At 38.8% G+C, this 12,240-nt stretch overlaps 1 long non-coding RNA gene across 2 annotated transcripts in view; it reads right to left on the reverse strand.

The window, feature by feature from the left end:
• LOC109301325 overlaps positions 1-12,068 on the reverse strand; it is a 142,902-nt gene extending 130,834 nt beyond the window's left edge. The window contains exon 1 of one of the 2 annotated variants that reach the window (XR_002098502.1): positions 11,583-12,068. This is a non-coding gene — a long non-coding RNA (uncharacterized LOC109301325). The remainder of the gene's footprint in view (positions 1-11,582) is intronic. The other variant, XR_002098501.1, reaches the window with a different exon arrangement.
• Positions 12,069-12,240: the final 172 nt, after the last annotated feature.

Raw genomic sequence — 12,240 nt, forward strand, 5'->3', positions numbered from 1 at the left:
TTTTTTTTTTAACAGAACTGCTGTGCATCTAAAATCTGCATTCAAGATTTTGGGTTTAAAAAACAATAATTTCTCACATACTTCATGGCCCTGCATATTATGCATGTTGTTCTTAAGAGGCAGGATAAAGAAAAAAAAAATATTTCTTGCAGAAACCAAGTAGTAGCTGCCAGGGAGCAAAGCCTGCTGCCATGCACTGGACAGGGTCTGTGGACTGCTCCAGCACACAAGGTCCAACCCAACACGACTCCAACTCCACGCAACACTGCCAGGGCCATACACTGGGTCTAATACAGCATGCTGAGTTTGATCGTCTGTGCTAGCTCTGGGGCCACCTGCTCGGCATGACCCAGCACAAGTCTGATCCTGCACCAGATCCCAGGGCCCATTCTGGATCCAAACCAGCATGCTAAATCCAAACCTGTGTGCTGCATCTGACCTTGGGTCATGTGGTGGGTCTGCCGTGGAATGACCACTGGAGTCTGTCCAATTTGGCATAGGGAGCCACATATCCAGCCAAAGGGTGCCTTGGGGGCCCAACAATTTGGTGGTGGGGGAGCCGTGGCAACACTGACTGCCATGACCCCTGCTGACAAATTTCCACACCTGTGGGGATTCAGGTTTCTTGCATATAATACCCACAACAGCTCCTTTTGTGTAGAAGACGTGAGAAAATACAGTACCACAAAAAATCTAAATGTCTGGTCTTTGTCTAACCTTCAAGAACTATATTCATTCTAGGTAAACAAATAAACTGGCACTGTTCCTTAAAATTATTTTAGAAGTAGTAATGAGCAATAAAAGTATTATATGGCCTGTTTTTCATATTTTTATCTGTGCATCGAGGGATGTAAATACCGATTAAGTACCCGTCTAAACTCCCCTAATGTTAACTAGTTAAATGGTTAACTGACAGCGTGCATCTACCAGGGACCAGCCCCTGCCTGTGTTCAGTCATTCTCTGGGAGGCAGCAGCAGACTGGGAAACCTCACTGGTGCCACCCACGGCTTTACAGGGCTGCAGCAGGGCTCACAGCTGCGGCCTGCAACTGGCCCCAGCCCCTGGGCAGAAGTGTGGCAGCAGCAGGCAGGGAAATCCCCTTGTCTGCTGCTGCCATTGGCATACAACTGCCATGGACCTGGAGCTCCAAGTGGCTGCACAGGGGTCTATGGAGCCTGGAGGGTGGAGAAAAGACTAGGTCTGTGCTGCTTCAAGAAGGATCGAGACCCTCACAGCTCCCCTGCCACACTTCCCCTCCCCCTTGCTTCTCCTTTCCTCTTCCCCTCCTGCCTACTCTGCCACCTTCAGGGGCACTACACTGTTTCCCTCCCCTTCCCTGCCAGACTACTCCCCAGCCTGTGCTAAACAATAACTGGCAAGGTACTACCAGTTATCAATGTGTGAATGGTTAACCATTCACATCCCTAGCAACATCCTCATGATTCAGCACTGAATGAAAGCTATTTTCACAGAGGCTTTTTTGGCTAACAAGAGCTGAATAATTAGCACACACATCTAGTATCTGGATAATCCCATAGCTGATAAGAAGATTCAAAACCACATCTTCCATCATCCAAGAAAGATACCCTAACCACTGGGCTGCAGAGTATGCTGGAGGCATGGCACTTATCACCTCCTCCTGGAGCTATTCCACTTAAATATTCATTGGGACAGAGAAAGGAACAGGCTAAGGTGCTACACCTACCTGTTACAGCATACATCCATTCACTTGCCCGCCCTTGCTTTGCTTTTTAGCTTTCCCCACTACTATCACCACCACAATTCTCTCTCCATCACCAAAAACCCTTTTCCCCTACCACTACCTACTGCATCATTCCAGCACTTCCTGTTTCCCTTTCCAGTCTCCGTATGCCCCCAAATTTTGTTATACTAGTGATCCCCACATTCTCCCTCAAAGGTCCTCTCATAAGACTCTTTCATTTCTATTAGAAACTAAATTATGGACGATACCCCCCAAAGCACGAACTGCTGTTTCTGATGCATGTAGGCAGTAGCACGACATGGCAGAGAAATTCTTCTTCATGAAACACTATGAGGTATTATCCTGTGAATCAGGCTTTTTCCAGTGGTCCAATTTGTACCAGTTGCAATCATCATCACGACCATCATCAGCAAATCGATTTACACCCACTGATTCCCAGAACCTGCCTTGAAATACTGGAATTGATTGGACATGGCATCCACAAGTTTACTGTGTTACAAATAAAGCAGGGAACGAGGAAGGCACCCAGCTCCATTGTGCGGGGCTCCCCCCCAGTGGCGCATGAGTGCCAAGAGCGGCACGTGAGTCGTGGAAGGCCCCCCGGCTCTGCTCCCACGATGCACACACACCCAGCCCCCCAACCACACCCCACACACCATATAAAAGAGTTAAGACTTTATTTTTGAGCTGTTATGCAATCACCTCTATATACACTATGCAAACACAAATAAATCATGGCAAAAATATTTTTTGTAATAAAAGTTAAAGATCTTTTAGTAGATGTTTGACTTCTGGTATACGATTTGGTTTTTTTTTTTTTCTGGTTCCAAGATGGCAACCCTCCCCCCACAGAAATACTTCTGGGGGCAAGGGGAGGGACTTCCTGTGGCAAAGGTCAGGGGTTAGGGCCAAGACTTCCAGTCCTAAGATGGTGACCAGGGGGTGGGGCACCTGTCAAGGGGCAGGGCTACCCTTGCAGCTCTTGAAAGCTCACCAAAACTCATTAGGTGGCCCTCCAGCTGAAATAATTGCCCACCTGTCCTAAAGGTATATGTAGATGTAACAACTACATTATATCAAACAAAACAAAGATCAGCAATTAAAATATGGTATCTGCACGCTTCTGTAGGGATACAAGGGAAAAACTTGGAATTTAAAGCCTGGATGAAACATGGTTAAAGTTACAGAGGCTGAACTAACTTGGAGAGCAGGAACATGCAGACACACTGGTTACATAACAGCTCCTGAGTAGCAGGTCCCCTCCCCTTTTCAGTCTGTTAAAAGGTAAGTTTGTCCATTTCCTAAAAGGGCTGATCATCTTCCATGTTTGCTATTGGGAAGAATTTAGTAAGTTTATATTCATGCCCTTACATTTAATCTTTCATTATTTTTCCAAAACAGTGATTTAACAGTTAGAACTGCACCCCTCCCCACCACAAATTTCTATTTCTTTAATAGAAAAGTGCATCATTCAGGAAACAGCTAAGAAAACCCAATGTTTATAAAGTACTAAATGTACTATAATGGATTCCTTTAAAGAGAAAAATCTGCAGGTCACTACTCAGATTCTTATTTGTATTTATGATTTCTTTTGAAACCAGTGAAATTATAGAAAACACATACATCTTTCAAAGCCCCCACAGAACAAATGTGTTTCAGGATTGTTTTGATGAGTTCAAACCTTTGTTCCAAGAACTGAAACAAAACAAACAACCAACCCACATATTCCCCACCCCACAATGCTGATCCATTAAGAAGTAAATATGAGCATAAATAATACAAATTGATTTCCAAAATTGATGTGGAAAATATATTTTAAGCAGATGCTTATGAATTTACTTTCTTGGCTTAGAATAAGTTATTTCTCATTCTGATAATTAACTGTCATTGAAGAGAAAGCAGGCAGTTTTCACACATTCTATTTTATCTTTGCTGAGATAAAAATGCTTACAAGTTCCCTTTATGTGGGAAATTACTTTTTAAACTCCATATTTACAATTTTTTTTATTTAATTTTCCTTTACATTTTTTACTTCTCAGAGAGTTTTGGCTCATCACTATTTTAATTTAGATATACAGTCTCCTAGTAGAACCATTTGTTGTCTTTACCATTTGTTATAATAACAACAAATGGCAAAGACTGATTCATAAATTACCAGTCTTGCTAAAAGAACAGCTACATTTCAAAAGTAAGTATGGGAAGAAGGGAAACATAGCAATGTTTACTATATGCCCAAAATGACTATCAATATCCAGATAAATATCCAAGGTATGCTCATTTTCCTTAACAGATTATCAAGTATTTCAGTACAATTAATGGAATGTCTGTTGATCTACTCTTTGGACCTTTCCATGATGAGAACTGGGAAGATACTATAAAATAAATAAAGTCAGAACTCATGAAAAATTCAGTTGTAGGGTCTGATCCATTCAAATTAATATAAATATTTGGCCATAGACTTTAAAGAGAGCAGCTAAGACCCTAGGGTTCTTCCTACTATAAGCATTTAAAACAAACAAACCAACCACATCAGCCACAGCAAGTGTCATAGGGACATTATGAAAAGGATAGCAACTGATAGACAAAAATAAACCAGTATGCAAATAAATAAATAAGTGCTGCTTCTGCAGTCCAGCCAGTGCACCGTGTACACATGTATAGGTAAGTTGCAAAATGATCAACTTTGCAAGTTACTTTACTGGCTTTTAAAAGTATTTCAACAGTTTAAGGCATTAAAAAACCCAACACAACCTATTAGCAAAACAGCAGCCTGGAGCAGAATGTATTGGATTTAAAAAAAAAAAAAAATCTATGTTGCTAGTTAACATTTTTTTTAAAAAAAGGAACACATGACTGTCTACTTGTAAACTGTTAAGTTATCTAGTAAAGTGTACACTTTTGCCTAACTGAATATGTGGAGCTTTATATCTTATTATAAAAAAAGTCAAAGCCAGTTTATATTTGGACCACAGCCTATGTGCTAAGTTAAAAGTATTCCGACACCTGCTAAAAGATAAAAGGCCATACCCTGCTGTCCTTACTTAGGCAAAGTTTCTACCAAAGTCAATAATTTTGGCCTCGAAACACAAGAGATATCAGTAACTCATGAGTAATCATTCTTCTTTCAATCCCACAAACCACTCTGAGTATAAAACAAAAATTTTGAATGCTAAAATTCTACATAAGCCTCATAATTATGATATACAAAAAGGAAAGAAAGAAAGAAAATGAAGAAAATAGATTTATACAATAGTGAAATGGGGAAGGACAGGAATCAGAGCCTATCACTTGGTTTCCATCATTGCTGGCAATAATTCATAGCTGGCACAAACATACTGATATTTAGTAAACTGAACACTGCAGCTTTAATTGAAGTTTGAATGTTATAAACAGTTAGATGTCTGGCTCTGGCCTGCATTCTAATACCATCAGCAGAACAGAGATGGGAAGCATAAACAAACCTTTTAACTGGATTATAGCTTCTAAAATGGCCAAGAAACCCTTCAGCAAGAACTCGGTGTGACAAAATGTTAAAAGTAGTAAAAAAGAGATTCTGAAACTATGCCTTAACAAAAACAAACAAACAAAAAAACCCAACCTTTTTTAAGACAGTCCTAACCAGGAATTTGATTTCATTTCATTTTGGGAGACAAATAGCTGTTTTAAGTTATCAGATAAGGTCTACCCTTGAGAAACATGATGTAGTCCTTTAAAAATTTTAACAGAAAACTTCAAAACAAAGGGTTGCAAAACAGCAAAGCATTTTCCAAATGGGTTGTTATGTACTGCAAAATATATGAGTTCATTGAACTTTGACTACTGAATACTAACATACCTAGAATATGATTACTTAATTCCAACAGTCATGATTCCAGAACACTATAATTAATGCTGCACCAGCAATTTAAATGGACATGTCTAGTCTTTCAATTTGTCCATGCTCAAACATACCCCACAAAACACCCACACCAAAAGAAAGTTACAAAAATCCAACCAGAAAAGATGGAAGAAATGACAAAAATCAGTTTGTTAAAGACATTTGACAACTTAGTATCTTTCATCAGGGATACTATTATCAGCTTACTTTGTAGAATGCTATCATAGTAAAACTAGTGTATATGCAAGAATTCTTCACCTCTAATTAAGAAGCTACCAATTTAGATCCTGATCCTGCAGAGCTTACATGCTTATCACACATACAAGGAATCTCACAGAAATCAGTAAGACTGCTCACATGTATAAAATTAAACATAGGCATACAGTTTTGCAGGATCAGAGCCTTAGACTATCATTGTTATACCATTAAAAATACTCAAGTCACAATAATTCATGGGTATGGGGCAATACATTCTGAAAGACATAAAGAAAGGACTGAGCCTCATCCTTTGTGTGATGTAGCTACTGGTAACCAGTGCCTTGTAGACCCCAAACTTGCAAATACTTGCACATGAACTACTGACTCCAATGGGATTACTCCTATGTGGTAGCATGTACATTTATTCAGTTTGCTCAAAGAAGAAGTAGAGTTTGATCAACCACCCAAAGCCATCAGTCATACTATTGATATATAGGATATTTAAAGTAAAAAAAGCTCAATACTGAAAAAATTCAGTTTCATTGAAATGTATCCAAAAAGTTAGGTATTATAAATGGAGGCACTGAAACTATTCATATTTATGATATATAGGTTTATGTTTAGGTTTTATTAGGCTGATTTGTTCTACTTTTATTTTACTGTGCTCCCATTTGTTTCCTTTGGCATCAGTTTATGTGGCAACATTATTGCAAGCTTCTCTTTATCTAAATGTTGAGAATATCACCACTTGATCCAGCAGGATTTATTGTGCAAACAGTTGACAACTGTTCTGTTCCCCCACTTAGGAATTTGTTTGACTTTTACAGCAGCCATGTTAGTGATGCAATAACCCTCAAAACCCTAAAATCAAAGATACATTTTAATTTTAAGCAACTGCTCTTGCTTTTGATAAATCATAAACCATTTTGGTGATTTAAGTATTTATGTCAATACATTTTTTCATGAACCTATAGTCTTGATATTTTCAGTCTTTAAAACATGGGTTTGACTTTTCCCTTAAACAGCTGTAATGACACTATAGCACTATCAGTTCCATAGGGTTTAGTTTCCAAAAATTTTAGTAGCTAATATTTTAACCTCTACACTATCCCCAAACCACCCTTGTTTAGTAAACAATTTGAGGTATAATGAAATAAACATTGTAAATTCACATATATATTCAGCAAGTAATGACAGAATATATTTCACCTTTGAAGGAAGTTAATATAAACTTACAAAGGAATTTAAATTTATTTTACCTAAATCATTTTAAGTACATTCAGCATTCATGAAAATCATGCTACTTTGACAAGCCTGAAGTCCAGCGAATCTCCAGCAAACTGACTTAGTGCCAGTTTCTTCATGCTGCTATTACAATATGCTCACTCCTATTCCAAATGATTCAACATCCAATGATGTGAGTCTCTTTCAGTCATTCTCCCTCAACTTATTTTTTAGTCTCCCAAATAACACAGACAAAAAATAATGGAGACTTTTGTGACATGGGCACATGTCAACTATGGAATGAACTGAGATGATCAATTTATTGCATGAAACTCAATGAAAAGCCAGCAGATGATAACAGCTTTGGTCCCTGCTGCCCTTTGCAAGACTCAAGTCAACAACTTGGAGGTACAAGACCTCACACATTGTTTTATTAGTTCCGTGAACGTTATGGTCTGTAGGAACAGAAAAGAATATTAAAATTTAAGAATAATTCAAGACTTGCTTATATACATATATAATGTATGCACACATACTTCGTAACAATCTTACGCTCCATTCTGTTTAGAAAAACTTAGCAGAGCCAAGAAATTCATAAGTATAAAGCATGAAATTCCTTCTTACTCCCAAACTGTTTATAAATTCCTATATTCAAATGTATAAAGTATGTTGTTTTAGATTAATAATTGAAGGATTGGATGGGTCGAAGTTACCAAAATTAGTTAAAATATTAGCATGACTTATTTGTGTTAACTGTAATTATAGACTAAAACCTCCTATGTATGATACAAGAGGTATCTTAGAACCTTCAAGCTTTTTCTAAAATTTTATTCCATCCTCCATTTAATAACAAATACATACCTCAATTTTTGTACAGGGAGATAAACCTTATTTGCAGTTTTTACAAGCAATTTTCTCTAACTAACGGTCTTACAAAAATATTTAGAAAGCAGACCCTATATTACAGGCCTTATTTTGTTCCCAGGGGAGGGAGTGGGGAACTGCCATCAATTTCAATGGAACCAATCCAAGGGGTAACATTTTTAAAAGAACAAAGGACCTGAATCTCCTTTTCAAAAAAGTGACTTTGGCACCTTGGGGCCTAAATCCCCTCAACTTTCACCAACCACTGTGAACCAAAGTCACTTCTGAAAAATTTATCCCAAGCTATTCCTAACTAAGACCCCTATCCCAAACTGCGCTCTGCCCATGGGCTCTGACACCCAAGAAAAGCCATATTAAAAAGTAATGGGGTTCCACATATATACAAAGGCCCACCCACACAGAGTGGCATGCTGGAGTGAAGTTTATGCAAGAGAATCACTGTTGATTCACAAGTTGATACTGCAGTTAACTTTCTGTAGTTAACCAAGTTCTTAAGCTTTAATTTCCTTCACAAAAGATCACTAAGAACAACGAGGAGAAAAAAATCTATTACAGATTAATGCAGTCAACCCAGGTGAAAAACAAGATGAGAAATTGTTGGGAGTGATGTTGTTAGTGATCTCAGAGATGAAGCACTTCTTGAGAGAAACTGAGCACTCTCAGCTGCCAAAGAAGATAACAAGGGTCGAATCACATAAATCTAAGTTTTGCTTGTGAATAATTTTGCTTTACAAAAACCAAACTAACTATACTAAAAAGCAGCATGTTCACCAAAAAAAGTTTTAATTCATTGCCAAGTTAGTACTGGGTAAGCAAAAAGACTGGCAATTTTCATTTTAAAAATGCTAAAGTATGGGCCTCACCTGAACAAAACCTCTGTTGCTTTTCCTAGTACAGTTTATGTATGAAAAAACTCTTTTAAATTAAAAAACTAACACTCCAAATAAGTTTTTAGTAAAGAAAAAGAATATTAAAAAAAACTAATGTTAAGTATACAAATATGCCAATGAGGAAAATATATGTAAAGTTTTCTTAAAAAGCAATAATTAATATTTAATACTTCGTTGTGTTACTAGAACAAGAACTTAAGAAAAAAAAAATCTCTAGTTTTTAATACGTTGGCTCCCAGCTGTTTTCTTTATACCTGCTAATACAATTAAATTTAGCAGGATTTGGTATGACAATACCCAGAGAACCCCATTCTGAATTGAAGGCCTATTGTCTTGGGCACTGCAGAAATATAAAAATATGTTCCTACCCTGAAAAGATTATGCTCTAGAATCTCTATCTTACAAATTATTCCATGAGAGTGGATCCTCATTGAAACTGATGCTGTTTGCATGCACAGATGTGAATGTAGGATCCAGGCCTAAGAAAGCTTAAGGTTTTAGAAATGGTTCCCCTCTAGGAATATACATCAATAAATATACAGTTAATATATCCAAAACTTGAAAAACTGGAATTTCTCAAATTTTATTCTTTTTTCCCCTTAAACTGAGCAACCGGTTTAAACCATGTCAGTTATGGGTTTCATTAAAATTAAATCAGGAAAAAAAACAACCCTGTAATGCTCTGTAATGAATTACCTATATTTACCAACTATATTCTGTTGAAGTTGCAGAAGAACCTCAAATAATACAGATATTGGGAGCATAATCTTGAGCACATTATAGATTTCTACATGCCACACAGAAAATACAGATTGTATCCTCAGAGTAAGAAAAGTATTAGTCATGTTATAGCAGGTGGGTATAAAACAGGAAAAATATTTTTTTATTCCTGAATAAACTTTTGCTGGAAATATCTATTTTCACCTACATTAAAGTAACTAAATAGGAGCCACATTTCTTTAATGAGTTTCTGTGCCTAACTAGCCTATCTACTGACCTTCAGAAGGAATATTACTTTATATATTAGATATTTTAGAATTATGAATACTGCAATTTGTCTCACCTTCACAAGCTAAACAGAAAACTAAAAGCTGAACAATTCTATAGAGCTGTAGTTACAGCTGCTAGTCCTTTCCTATTCACAATGTTTACACAGAATATACTTCCAAATTTATTTTTCTTTCCAACCTGATCAAATTGCTATTTTCATTTTGCCAGTTTGATCACAAAATTGCTACTTTACACAAGATATTTTTTGCTGACACAAATTATGGGATCGGAGATAAAACAGCATTTGCAACTGAAGGCTTTGTGTATATTCTTCCAAAAATACAAGATACAGATACTGTATATACCATGCTGAATCCACTTTAGCTGTGATGCCCCAGTGAAATGCACAGCTTGTGGCCTACCTCGCAGTTCAAATTATCTTGCAGCATTTCCTAAAAACTGACAGCACAGAATAGCCTTTAAAACACAGACAACTGTATAAAAAATGCAGTTAAAGTCCAAAATTACAGAGACAGTGATCATTTTAAAGTAAGTGTCCTACTTGCACAAAAGAGGACAGTTATATTACAATTAGTCATTAACTTGTAAACTCTTACTTCTGGATGCTTTTGAATCTTTTAAAGAATTGTTTCAATATTTTCCAGAAAACAGAACCAGGTATTTAAATAAGTTGTAGAAACTAAAAATCTTTCAACCTGTAGATTTTACAGCAATAAAAAAGTGACTAGTTAAAACTGAAAGTTGTACCTAACCTAACAAACTGCTAGTATGACAGAAATACTGACAGGAAGGTTTGGACTTCCTAATGGAGTATCTTGGGGGGTGGAAAAAAAGAAATAAAATGAAAGCCTTACCAAGAACTAGCTGTTTATGATAATCAAGTGCTGATATAAGATTTAGTACATATGCTCTGTTCTTGCAAAGATTTACCTATGTTAGTAACTCCATTTTAAGAATATTGGTGGGCTTAGAATGAAGTATATACAAGAGTTTTGTAGGATCATGGCCTTAGTCATTACATAACTGAATTTAGTGACTCCAACTGTCATTAAAAGAAACATTTAACTGTACCCAAAACAAAGTCAGATACAAAAATTCCCAAATGTTTCAACTCCACATTGTTCTTTTACGATTTCTGATTTCTCGATTTGATATTGGAAACATAAGCACTTTTGACAGAAATCAAGAATAAGACAAACCTTGCACAAAACATCTTTTAAACACTTCCCCTCTCTCTCTTCGCACAGGAAACAAAAAAAATGCGAGACCAGGACTAAGAAAAACTAAAGGACAAAAATACTGCTCCCAGAAACAGCAAATCCCCTAAAATCAAAGGCAACTCTGAAAAGGGGGTGGGGATGGCAAGGGTGGGGGTTGGGACATACTTGAGAACACCACCAGCAAGGCTTGATCATTATCTACATCATGACATTTCCTCAAACACTGGGGAAAAAATAAAGAGCGGTGAAGAAAGAGGTACCCCCTTCCTTCAAGAGTGGGGAAAGAGTGACAGATAAACACATCTCCCCATGGGGAAGCACAAGGGATTACAGCAAGAAACGAAACTGAGGGGGGAGGGAGGGAATAAAAAAAAATAAAAAAAATCAGCCACTTTGCTAGACTCGTAAACAATCAAAGTCTCTCTCGTCAAAGCTGAAAGATGGAGACAGAAAACACCCCCCCTCCCAGCCCCCATTCCCCAAATCTGCCTGCCCCAGAGCCAGCCTGAGAGCGGGGCAGAGGCAGGGCTCCCCCCCACGTAGACACGCTTACCTTGGCTGCACCCCACTTTTATTCCCCGGCCTGCAGCAGTGCAGAAGGAGACACACACAAAGGGTAATAAAGGGGGAGGAGGGGAGGGGGGGGCTGGTGAACTGGCTGCTGCTCCTCCGTGTGCGTGTGCTGAGGGGTCTCCAGCCAGGGCCGAGCAGCAGCAGCAGCAGAGACAGAAGAAGGGGCTGCGCTGCTAAGAGGCTTTTGGTCTCTTTCTCTCTCCTCTGACGGCCAAAGGGGAGGAAGAAACTCTCCTCTCCCAGGGTCTCTCTGGGATCCTCTGGCTGGGCTGGGGGTGGGGGGAGAAACTCAGGCTCCTCGCTCCGACCCCCCCACACACCAATCCCGGGCGGAATTAGCGCTCTGTCCCTTTAACAATATAAATAAAAGGTCCCCCAGCCTCCCCCTCTCTCCTCATCATCAGCTGCTCCTGCTACTGCTGCTCAGGCTCTAGCTCTGGCTCTGGCTGGGAGAAAGATGGGAGGCTGCCACTGCGCATGCGCCCCGAGGGAGCTCGGTAGGTTGAAGGAGGGGGAGGGAAATAGGTTGCCGCCCACAATGCACCGCGCGGCCAAGGGAACCCGGAAGGAGATGGGGGCCGAGGGGAAGGAAGTGGCGCGGGGGGCTGGGGGGGGGCGAAGCGGAAGTGAGTGAGGGG

This window comes from Gavialis gangeticus, unplaced genomic scaffold (genome assembly GCF_001723915.1).
Source record: "Gavialis gangeticus isolate Ggan-Ray unplaced genomic scaffold, GavGan_comp1, whole genome shotgun sequence".
Lineage (NCBI taxonomy): Eukaryota > Metazoa > Chordata > Crocodylia > Gavialidae > Gavialis > Gavialis gangeticus.